Raw genomic sequence first — 12,087 nt, 5'->3', positions numbered from 1 at the left:
ATTGTATATACCTTTATGATAAAATGTTAACAAGCGACAAAAACACTGAAAATCCCCCAACTTTATTGAAGTTATCTATTAAAAACTGTTGCATGCATTTATTTACTCATGTAATATAAATCTATCATATCAAAGCTCAACCCAGCACACTCCATGGGGGATCTGGGGTCTCTCACTACTTCTGGACATCCATGAGTATGTGCCCTGTGGAGTTTGAAATCTGGCATGCTCAGCATCTTTCTGTAGAGGACAGGGACCCAAACTTGGAAGTCCTATGGAGTTAGTGCCCTGTGAGGTAAATTCTGAGCAATAATAAAGGTAACGAGAAGATGCTGATAAATTATTTGTTCATCCTATCCCATTTCCCAACAGATCATTCTGAAGAGCAGAGGCAACTTTCAACATGTCTAGAGACACCTTGGATGACTTTTCTTTCAAAGTTCTGGAGTGCTCAGTATTGCCCCATTTCATCTGCTTACACTCCTTTCCTGTCTCACTTGCGTCCCCAACATCGGGGCCTTCATGGGATTACATCCCAACTCCCAGTAAAGAAACAGAAGGCATGCTCTCTTATTTTCTGAGGGATTCAGTGAAAACATTGCTCACCAGTAAAATGGATCTATGTAATGAAATACTACAGAGCAAATAAAACAAATGAACCTCAGTTTTAAGCATAAACATAGGAATGTGAAAAACAATGTACAATGAACGAACATGTTGCAAAAAGATAGAAATAGTATGTTTCCATTGATATAATTTTACAAAATAGATAAAAGTTAAGCAGTGTAATTTTTATGAATACAAATTTTGTTGGAGAAATATTTTTTTCTGAAGCAAAGAAGTGATTACAACAAAAATTATCACAGTGGCTATTCTATTGGGGGTAATGGAAGGGAAATATGAATGGAGAGAAGAAAAACAAGGACTTTTAAAAAAACTGATAAAGTTTGTTCCTTGGTCTGAGTGTTCAATTTTGTTATATTTGTAAACTGTACAAAATACATTTATTCCCCTATCCCCGTAGGACCTTGTATTCCAGTGCCTTCTGTCAACTCAAAAACGTTGCTTTAACAAAGTCCCCCTCCAAAATTAGTAGATATTCTGCAGCTCTCAAGGGAGGAAATTCTAAGATAGTTCTATATGTATTCCAGTTATCCCCAGAAGAGCTCATCCTGTTGTTACCCACAGTAAACTTTTTGATTTACCTCCAATGTACTGACTTTCTTTTTGTATCTATGAAGCTCCAAAGAAAACCACCAAAGAACCAAACTTCTGAGTATGCATGCCCTTGAGTAGTCTTCTCTTCCATCCAGTGATGGAAGTGACACTTTGCAATTTGAAACCCACCTCTCACAATGACATGTCTGCTTCCTCTTTAGCATGTTTGGAAATCCTGAGATACCGTATAAGAAGTGTGACTATGCAACATACTACTGGAAACATCCTGTTGAGAGACCGGTCACATAAAACATAAGAGACCCTATGATTACAGAGAGCCAGCTTAATCATATCATGCTGTCCTGCTAAGACTCCAGCAGAGGTCTCTAGTGATAGAGGCCCCTAGAAGTCCCAAGTGAGACCGACTGAAAAACCAGAGCTAATCTCATTCAATCAACACACATAATTGTTAGATATAAATAAAAAAATTAATTAACAAATTAAAAAATATATAAATAAATATAAATGATAACAAGCCACTAATTCTGGAGTGGTTTGCTACACAGTAAACTAGAACTAAAACATCTTTCCTCCTGCACTTTCATTCCCTTTGTCATTCAGGTACTTCTTGTCACAGCCTCCCAAACAAACAACCTGCACACTAATCTGGCTTTAGAATGTACCTTTAGGAGAGCCAAAACAAAAACAAAATAATTAGCAGTTGAAATAAAGTCAGCTCAATATAAAATGAGATTTTACGCTATTTAATTGTCACACACCCTTGCATAGACATATATAAGTAAAAAAATGAAGAATTATTATCTTTATCTTTTTTGGGGAATGATGAGAAATGGAACTTGGTAAATAGAAGATATTTGCTAATGGGTACAAAATAAGATATAGTAAAACCTTGGTTTGTGAGCACAATTTGTTCCAGAAACATGCTTGTAATCCAAAGCACTTGTATATCAAACAAATTTCCCCATAAGAAATAATGGAAATCCAGATGATTCGTTCCTCAATCCAAAATAATCATACACAAATGACTACAATACTGTAATATAATACAAAATAGTAAAGAAAATACAAAATATAAAGAAAAATAAACAAATTAACCTGTACTTACCTTTGGAAACCTTCATGGCTGATATGAGGGAGACAAGGCAAGAGGGTTATTGTGTATGACGACTTTCACTATCACTAATGGAATCACTGTTATCTACTGACTCAATGGAATTTTTTTCTTTTCATGCAACTTTAACAAGGAACCTATCCAATGACACTTGCTTTTGCCTCCTTTTGAGGATTTTTGTGGAAATGTGACATTGCCTTGTTGTTAAACAAGTTCATTGCCCACACCGCTACAGCCTTATTTGGATGGTGATTTTCTACAAAATTTTGCAGTGTTTCCCACCTTTTACACATCTCTCCAATTTCATTTGAAGTGAGGGATTCCTCTGCCTTTTTCTCCTCCTCCTCTGCAGATGAGATCTCCTCCATAACCTCTTGCTATTGCTCGCAACACAGCTCCATCAGTCCGTGGGTGGTCAGCTTTTGGCCATGTTTCTTTTCCAGCACTTGAATGCCATCCTAATTCACCTCCAGCCCCAAGCTCTCCCCCAGGGGCACAATTCTATCAATAAGTGGTGGCTCTTGTTCATGAGCAAACCCCTCTAAGTCAAATCCAAAAATGCAGTCAGGTCAGTTTTCTCCAAGCAGAGTTGAGGGCTCTGTTGGTGACCACATCTCAGACTTTATCAATGATCTTGAGATAGTTCATGATGTGGAAATGATTTTTCCAAAACTAGGAGGGTAAGGTTTGTTCCTTTGGTCACCTCGAACTTTTCACTGTAATAGTACTTTGGCATAAAGCTTCTTAAAGTTTGAAATGTGATATAAAGCTTCTTAAAGCTTGAAATGACCTGCTGATCCATGGGATGGAGGATTGGGGGGGTGTTGGGAGGAAGAAACTTGACTTTAATGAACTCGAATTCCTCCAGTAAGTCATCCTCAAAGCCTAGAAGATGAGCAAGAACATTATCCATAACCAGCAAGGCTTTGAGTGGCAGATTCTTTTCTAAAAGCTATTTCTTCACTGAAGGACAGAAGACCTTGTTGATCCACTCAATGAGCAAGATAGGAATGACCCAGGTCTTGCTGTTGGACCTCTACATAACGTTTAACTCTTCTGCACCTTGCATTTCCTGAAGGTTCATAGATTCTTGGAATGATACATGAGCAAGGGCTTGACTTTGAAATCCCCACTTGCATTAGTAGAAAACAAGAGCATGAGATGTTCTTTCATGGGCTTGTGACCAGGCATTGCATTCTCTTCTTCGGTAATGTAGGTCCACTTTGGCATTTTTTTCCAAAACTCCCTGTCTCATCATAGTTAAAAACTTGCTCCTGCAGGTAACACTCAAACACCATGAGCTTCTGGAACTCAGTAGTGAATACATCAGCTGCCTGAGCATCTGAACTCACAGCCTTGCCATGCTTCACAACACTTCTCCTCTTAAAGTTATCAAATCATCCCTGCTTTCTTTGAATCCTTCTTCATTTTCTGTTGACGTATCTGGCAGTTTACTTACCAGGTCAGTGTACAAGGCCTTTGCCTTCTTGCAAATAAAGTTCTTAGTCACAGTATCACCTGATACTTGCTTCTCCTTTATCCAAACCAGAAGCAACTTTTCTACATCTTCTAGAAATGTGGCCATTGCTTTGATATTCTCGTGACTCCTTTAGCTGCATCTAGCCCTCTTGTTTCTTATTTCTTCTTTAACATTGTGCAAATGGTCAATGTAGACTTCTCATAAAATCTTGCAATTTGGCCACTCACATACCTTGTTTGTACTTCTTGATGATTTCCTTCTTAACTTCCACCATAATCATCTCCTTCTTCTTACCACCTTTCTTTTCAACCTTTTTCTGCTTAAAAGCCATTGGATAAGCTCACATGGATGTTGACTAAGGTACAGTATTAATAAACTCTATCATACACTATATTTAATGTAACTGGCAATAAGGTAGTAAAGGAAAGGGTCTATATCTTCAGGCAGCCTGACGTAGAATGAAGCAGAGCATTCCTAAGCTTACTCCTGTATAGAAAAGCAAGAGACTGTCCATAGATGCTTTAAAGTGACAAAAATACACTAGTGCCAGTTGTGGGCAACTTCCAACATTCTGAAAAATCACCGATTTCTGCCCAACACTGTAGCCTGAGACTGAGCATCTGAGCACGGGAAGGAATCACCCACAATCCCACAATGAGAGAGAGAGAACCATTGGTTCAGTCATGATCACGTGATGTTTGGTATCATGTACTACTCGTGTTGCAAGACATCACTCATTTATAAAGTTAAAATTTAATAGAAATGTTTGATTGTTTTGAGGAACACTCACAGAACAAGTTACTTGCAACCCAAGGTCCTAATGTAAGTCATTGGCATATACTGTGCCAAAGGGTATATGTTATAAATATTTCTATCCAAGTTATCCTTCTTATTTCTCTCCTTTGATCAGAAGTGACAAAAGCAGGAAACATGGGCTACTGGAAACATGTTCTTTATTAGTTTGCAAGCCTTCTGCCTTCATCCATTCAAGCTGCTATAACTGAATACCAAAAACAAAAGAAATACATTTCTCATGCTCTGGACGCTGTCCAAGATCAAGGCTCCAATAGATTCAGTATCTGGTGAGGACCCACTTCTTGGTTCATAAATCACATTTTCTAACCATGTCCACTCATAGTAGAAGTGGTAAAGGAGCTCTCTGGGGTCTCTTATACAAAGGCACTAATCTCATTCATGAGGGCTCCATCCTCATGGCCACCCAAAGCCCACCTCCAAATACCATCATGTTGGAAATTAGGTTTAAACATATGAATATCAATTTGTGAGAAAGGCACAAACATTCATAGCACCTTTTTTCTTTAAGTTGTATGTGAGTAAATGTTTGTCATCCTGAACATGTTTGTCATACCTTCCAGAACCTTGGCCATAGAACCAAGACAAGATTTAGAAAAAAAAAAAATGTTGACTTTTGTTTAAGTTACCACTTTTGAAGTGTATGGATGGGCTCAAAATTTTGTTCTTTGAGAAATTCAAACTAGGACAGGCTTTCATCCTTATGAACTGATCATATTCATAATTTCCAGAAGTAAAAAGAAGTAATAGATGACATTTCATTATCCCTTTAATTCTAAGAAACAATACAATAGGTCATTTCCTCATCTGCTAGTTCACATTTGTCTTTAATTTCTCTCATTCTACATTACGAAGGGCATATTCAATAAATATCTACCTAATACCTAACAAGGTGCATATTTACTTTTTTCAATAGAGAATTTAACAACTTTAGTTAAGTAATATTCTATCTATGAAGTATTGGCTATAGTTAAATTTTTAATAACTCTATGGTATGTTATTTTGAAATAAAATTAAATAATTGCTGTAAATATTTCTAATGTATCTTAATATGCTGTTACTTATACTTTGAAACTCTATGGAACATTCAAGTCATTTTAAGTATGTTTTCCTGCAATATGATTTGAAACTTGGATAGCTGGCCTTTGAAATGTATAAATTGTAGAAGAAAATCAGCATAGTTTTCTTTTCCTGGGAAGTGGAGCAGTTAATATTCAACATGAAATGTCTAATCTTTAAATACATTATAATCTAACTGCTTAGGATAATTTTTGCTTTAATACCTTAAGAGTCTGCAAAGCCTGAAGGATGGGATTATTAAGATGGAATTTTAATGTCAAAATTATCAGGGAAGTGAACATATTGCTAGTGTTCATAAAAATTGTATTCAATTTCTGTATGATTTGTTCAAATAAGAGATGAGAATATATTTGATTATAACTAGTAAGTAACCCAAAATTTGATCAGATGACTGGAGGTCACTGCCACATAAGAGCTGTCAACCTCAGAGGTGAGACTATTTAAGACCTGAATTTACTTTAATATATAAATGTACCTGCAGAGATGTGCATAAAAATGTAGGTATGAAATAATTAAATTGTTGGAACATTTTGTAGTGAAAATGGTAGGAAAAGGAGCATATGAAAACTAAAATAAAAAACAAACGTAAATGATGATCATTTCTGTAGAAAATAATGCGAAAGTGTAGGGAACAGTTATTACTTTTCATTTTTTAAAGCTTTGGAATAACTCAAAGCTAATCTGTTATATGCATCACAGATTTCTAAAAAATTCACTTTTATTTAGCAGAAATTTATTAGTGGGCAGATTAATCTGTGATATAGAATTTACTGTGGAATGCCTAGTATGAAAAGCAAGAAGAAGATAGCATTTAAATGCACTATTTTAGGTAATTGTTTTAGAGCAAATACATACTTTGCAGTATTTTTTGTAATAATGCTTGTCAGTTTCTTAAGGAGGATTATCCCTGTAGCAATACAAACTTTCCCTTCTACATTATCAAATACCTACAATGATGTGCTCATACATAATCATTTATAACTATTAATAGAAACTATAATAAGCAATCAATAGTCATTCAAACTTACAATTATAATTTTTTATTCCACTGTTGGGGGGGATGGAGAGACATGTCTTATGTATTGGCCTTAAGATACAAAAGCTCAGTAGGTGCTTTTCTTAGAACAATGCACATTTGTAATTTATGAATGTTCTTTTATATTCTTATAGATATAAATATACAGTTACATTTTCCCTTTTCCCCAGTGCTACATAATTATAACTTGTAATATGTAAATATTTATGAATTCACAGGATGTTCGCTAGGAGAGAAGAATGTTATACTTGCAGATTTGTCTAGTATTTGCAGAATTCAGATCTTATTATTAGGCTTTATGTTGTATTGCAAAATGTAAAAATACATTGTTATAAATATGACTTGTCTAGAAAACATACCATCTGGTGGTTCTGTTGAGAAATGAGAATTATCTCAAAATCATTTATTGTTAGGAATAAGACATTACAATGTTGGTTGAAAATGTTACTCCCTTTATTTTTATATAAGTAAATGGCAGACATAATGCCCTGTATTCTATGTGAAAAAATATGGTTTAAACACTAATATCATGAGGTATTAGAATTTAAATAACCTTAGAGATCATTTAGACAGAAATGGCATACTAAGTGATTGGCAGTCGCTGTCTAAAATGCCATTTAAGGGATTCTATCAGGATTGTAGATTAAAGGATACCTGTGCTCCAGTGAGGAGGAGTCCTTGGTTGGCTGAGAATATACGCCTTAGGTTCTGAATGGGAAATTGGTAGCAAGCATCCTGTGTACCACCTTCCCTTATTTCGTATGAAAGAAGATCACTAAAAGCTGGTCAAAAATGAAGATTCCAATCCCTAAAACATCACTGAGCTGTCAGACAAATCTACTACTAGATATTTGTCTGTATGTTTGCTCAAAATCGGATTCCTACAACTTTCTCCACTTAATCCTAATTTATTGCGCATTCCCAGTACGAACTCTTTAGATACCGGAAGAGAAGCATTACTTTTCCCTTTCAGTGTTTCCCTTTTCCAAATCAAGTAATTAAGTGCTCCAGCTTCTTTACTATCTCTATCGTTTGTTCAAGTCCTTCTTAAATATTACTACCAGAATGAAATTTCCTAGATGATATCTTAACTGTATAAAGTGAAACAATTATTTCTCTTAATGAAAACACCATACTTCTATTTAATACAATAAGAGATCCCATGATCTATTTCACGGTGTTTTTATGCTCTTGGATCACAGTGCACTTGCCATAGAGTACAATATTTAGGGTGTTTTTTTTTAATTTTCTTAACGTTTATTCGTCCTTGAGAGACAGACACAGAGCACAAGGAAGGGTGGATCAGAGAGAGAGAAAGGCAGACACAGAATCCGAAGCAGGGTCCAGGCTCTGAGCTGTCAACACAGAGTCCAGTGCCAGGCTTGGACTCACAAACGGTAAGATTATGACCTGAGCCGAAGTCGGACTCTTAACCGACTGAGCCACCCAGGTGTCCCCTACTTAGGGTTTTAAAATGAACCACTCCTCTCTGTTCTAAATATTAGGTGTTTATTAATTTCTTCATCTGATAATAATGAAAACCGCATTCATTTTCATGGTTGTTCATTGTTAGCCAATGACCATGCTAATCATTTTATCTTGATTACATTATTTAAAATCACATAATTATCCCTAATTTTACCTACATATAAACAACAATAAGAAAGTCACAAGAAGTTGAGGACCCCGCCTAAAGTTGTGGCAACAATACATTTCACCACACTTTTATATTTATTTTGTTAGTTTGAAACAATTCATCTTTTTGAGTTTTTATTTAGTAATTATGTTACACTCTCTTAGGAGATAAGAAACACATATTCCGAATTTATCTTAGATATTGAATATTTATTTGAAGTGTACTTGTAGTAAATGTTAAATATTGAAAACTGAGAAGTTATACAACAAGCGTCTTAGAGAAAAAAATAAAGATTTCTATAAATAATCAATAGCGTGTCTCAATTCCAATTTTCTTTAGTCCAAAGGAGAATGTCCTGTGCTCATCATCCTTCTTGGGAAGATCCTTCTTTCTTCCTTGCAGTATATGATATTATGGTAATTCAAATTTTTTCTGCCTCTGCTGCTACTGTTGTGGAAAGACATAAAGACTCTTTGTTACTCTGCCTGAGTGCTTCCAATTAATTGTATCTTCTTTGTATTCATTTTAATATCATAATACTTGACGCTGGTCATCTTACTAAGCACTTACTGGTCATTCAGTCCTCTTGAGTTTTCCCAACGACCTTAAGGTAGGCAATGTTTTAATTCTCAAATGACATAAGAAAAAAACTGAGGGCTGGAGAGAGATTAAACAACACCAAATTGACAGATCATTGAATAGGTAAGGCATTTTCTGAACCTGGGTTCATATTCAGGTTTGATTTCAAAGTTTAGATGCTAGCTCACTGCCTGTATTTTCTCTGTTGCTTACATTCTGCCCATACTACTAGCAATGATACTTTCTCTGTGTTCCACATTCACATTCCAAAGGTATTTCCTAAGTGATTGTTAAGACCTTACTCCCCAGTGACCTCAGAGAATCAGAGATTTTGCCAAATGCCTTGCTTGAGTGAAAATATAAGCTGTGTGTGGCATTTCTTTGATCCACCAGCCTAACAAATCTCTCAAGAAAATAAATCACATTAGTTTAAACAAAAATGTCTTAGTAACGTATCAAAATGATAACAACATACATATCTGAAAATTCATGATATAGGTTTGTGGAATAGATCTCATACTTATGCTTATTGAGTCTAGAAACCACAAATCCCCTTTTATGTAAAGGAGAACATTTACTTAATTTTCTCTTGTTTTATCTTGCATTTTCCAAATGATTTCCAAAATATCATGTATGAAGTCTCTCCAGTTGCATAAACTTTTCAGTGAGCTCACAAGCAATGTTCTTCTGCCCGAAAATCATGAGCTTTTTGTGAGGTAGCTGCTCTTTTACCAGAACTTTATCTGTTGCATTCTCTCCTTTTCTGTTTTGAAATTTTTTTAAAGATTTCTCTACAGGAAGATATTCAGTTGTCTCTAAACAATCACCGTTAGAAACCAAGGTGCCTTGTGCACTCACATACTTGTATGAAAAACAAAAACATTAACAGCAGCCGAAGGATTTGCTTCCAGAGCACAGGTGTCATGAAAACCACCTCTAAACCTAAACCAAATGGGGAAAGGAAAAGACTCAAATCAGCATCGTTGTCATTGGACACATAGACTCATGCAAGTCTACCACTACTGGTCATCTGATGCACACATGTGGTGGTAGCAACAAAAGAACCATCAAAAAAAAAATGTGAAAGAGGCTGCTGAGATGGGAAAGCACTCCTTCAAGAATGCCTGGGTCTTGGATAAACTGAAAGCTGAACATGAACGTGGTATCACCATTGATATCTCCCTGGAAATTCCAGACCAGCAAGTATTATGTGACCATCACTGATGCCCCAGGACATAGAGACTTTATCAAAAACATGACTACAGTCACATCTCAGGCTGTGTTGCCCTGATTGTTGTTGCTGGTGTTGGTGAACTTGAAGCAGGTATCTCCAAGAATGGGCAGATCTGTGAGCCTTCCCTTCTGGCTTATGCAGTGAATATAAAACAACTAATTGTTGGTGTTAACAAAATGGATTCCACTGAGCCACCCTACAGCCAGAAGAGTTATGAGGAAATCATTAAAGAAGTCTGCACCTACATTAAGAAAATTGGCTACAACCCCAACACAGTAGCCTTCATACCAATTTCTGGTTGGAATAGTTATAACATGCTAAAGCCAAGTGTTAACATGCCTTGGTTCAAGGGATGGAAAGTCACCCATAAGGATGGCAAGGACAGTGGAACCACAGTGCTTGAAGGTCTGGATTGCATTCTGCCACCAACTCACCCAGCTGACAAGCCTTTGTGTCTGCCCCTCCAGGATGTCTACAAAATTGGTGATGTTTGTTCTGTCCCTGTGGGTTGAGTGGAGACTGGTATTCTTAAACCAGGCGTGGTGGTCAACCTTTGCTCCAGTCCATGTTACAACTGAAGTCTGTTGAAATGCCCATGAAGCTTTGAGTGAGCCTCTTCCTGGGGACAACATGGGCTTCAATGTCAAGAACATATCTGTCAAAGGTGTTCATTGTGGCAATGTGGCTGGTGACAGCAAAAATGACCCACCAGGGAAAGCAGCTGGCTTCATGGCTCAGAAGATTATCCTAAACCATCCAGGCCAAATCAGTGATATATATGTTTCTATGCTGGATTGTCACATATCTCACATTGCTCGCAAGTTTGCTGAGCTGAAGGAGATTGACCGTTGTTCTGGAAAAAAGCTTGAAGATGGCCCCAAGTTCCTGAAATCTAGTGCTGCTGCCATCATTGATATGGCTCCTGGTAAGCCTATGTGTGTGAGGACTTCAGCCATTTTGCTGTTCGTGACATGAGACAGACGGTTGCTATGGGTATCATCAAAGCAGTGGACAAGAAGGCAGCTGGAGTTGGCAAGGTCCCCAAGTCTGCTCAGAAAGCTTAGAAGGCTAAATAAATATAATCTCCAATACCTGCCACCCCAGTCTCTTTTTTAAAGTTTTTTAAATGTTTATTTTTTAGAGTGCAAGTGGGGGAGGAGCAGGGAAAGAGGGAGACACAGAATCTGAAGTAGGCTCCAGGCTCTGAGCTGTCAGTACAGAACCTGCACAGGGCTCAGACTCATGAACCATGAGATCATGACCTGAGCCGAAGTCAGATGCTTATCTGACTGAGCCACCCAAGTACCCCCACCTCAATCTTAATAACTGGTGGAAGAACCATCTCAGAGCTGTTTGTGTCAACTGACCATTTAAGTTTAATAGTAAATGACTGGTTAATGATAACAATATATCATAAAACTTTCAGAGGGAAAGGAGAATCTTTTGTGCACCATTTGGTTTTGTGTGTGTGTGTGTGTGTGTGTGTGTGTGTTCTTTAAACCTATTAGTTTTTAAAATCCATACTTTTTAATGGAGACAACTTGACCAAAAATCTGTCACAGAATTTTGAAACCCATTAAAACAGAAGTTTAATGAGAAAAAAAGCCCCAAACCCCAAAGCTAATTGGGTCATGCATGCATGTTAAATTTTTATCAGGACTCTCAAATTGCCTGGTAGATTGTATCACTTTATTTTACCTGTAATAGTACAATAATACTGTATCTTTTTTTCCCACCTTTGACAATAGGATTTAAATAATTACCTTTCTTCTTATTGTATACTAATTATACCATATGTGCTAAGTAATATATCTACATCTAACCATGTGTTTTGATTCTATAAACAACTTAAATTCCCATTTACTTTCCTTTTGTATTTTTATAATTATGAATTAATTTGCATCTTTATTCTTCCTAGAACCATCCTTAAGGCCATACT

At 36.5% G+C, this 12,087-nt stretch overlaps 1 pseudogene; it reads left to right on the top strand.

Moving 5' to 3' along the window:
• Nucleotides 1-8,685: 8,685 nt before the first annotated feature.
• Nucleotides 8,686-11,249, top strand: LOC106966944 (elongation factor 1-alpha 1-like; annotated as a pseudogene).
• The last annotated feature ends 838 nt before the right edge of the window (nt 11,250-12,087 follow it).

This window comes from Acinonyx jubatus, chromosome C1 (genome assembly GCF_027475565.1).
Source record: "Acinonyx jubatus isolate Ajub_Pintada_27869175 chromosome C1, VMU_Ajub_asm_v1.0, whole genome shotgun sequence".
Lineage (NCBI taxonomy): Eukaryota > Metazoa > Chordata > Mammalia > Carnivora > Felidae > Acinonyx > Acinonyx jubatus.
The sequence above is the reverse complement of the archived record's forward strand: the minus strand, read 5'-3'. Positions and strand labels throughout refer to the sequence as shown.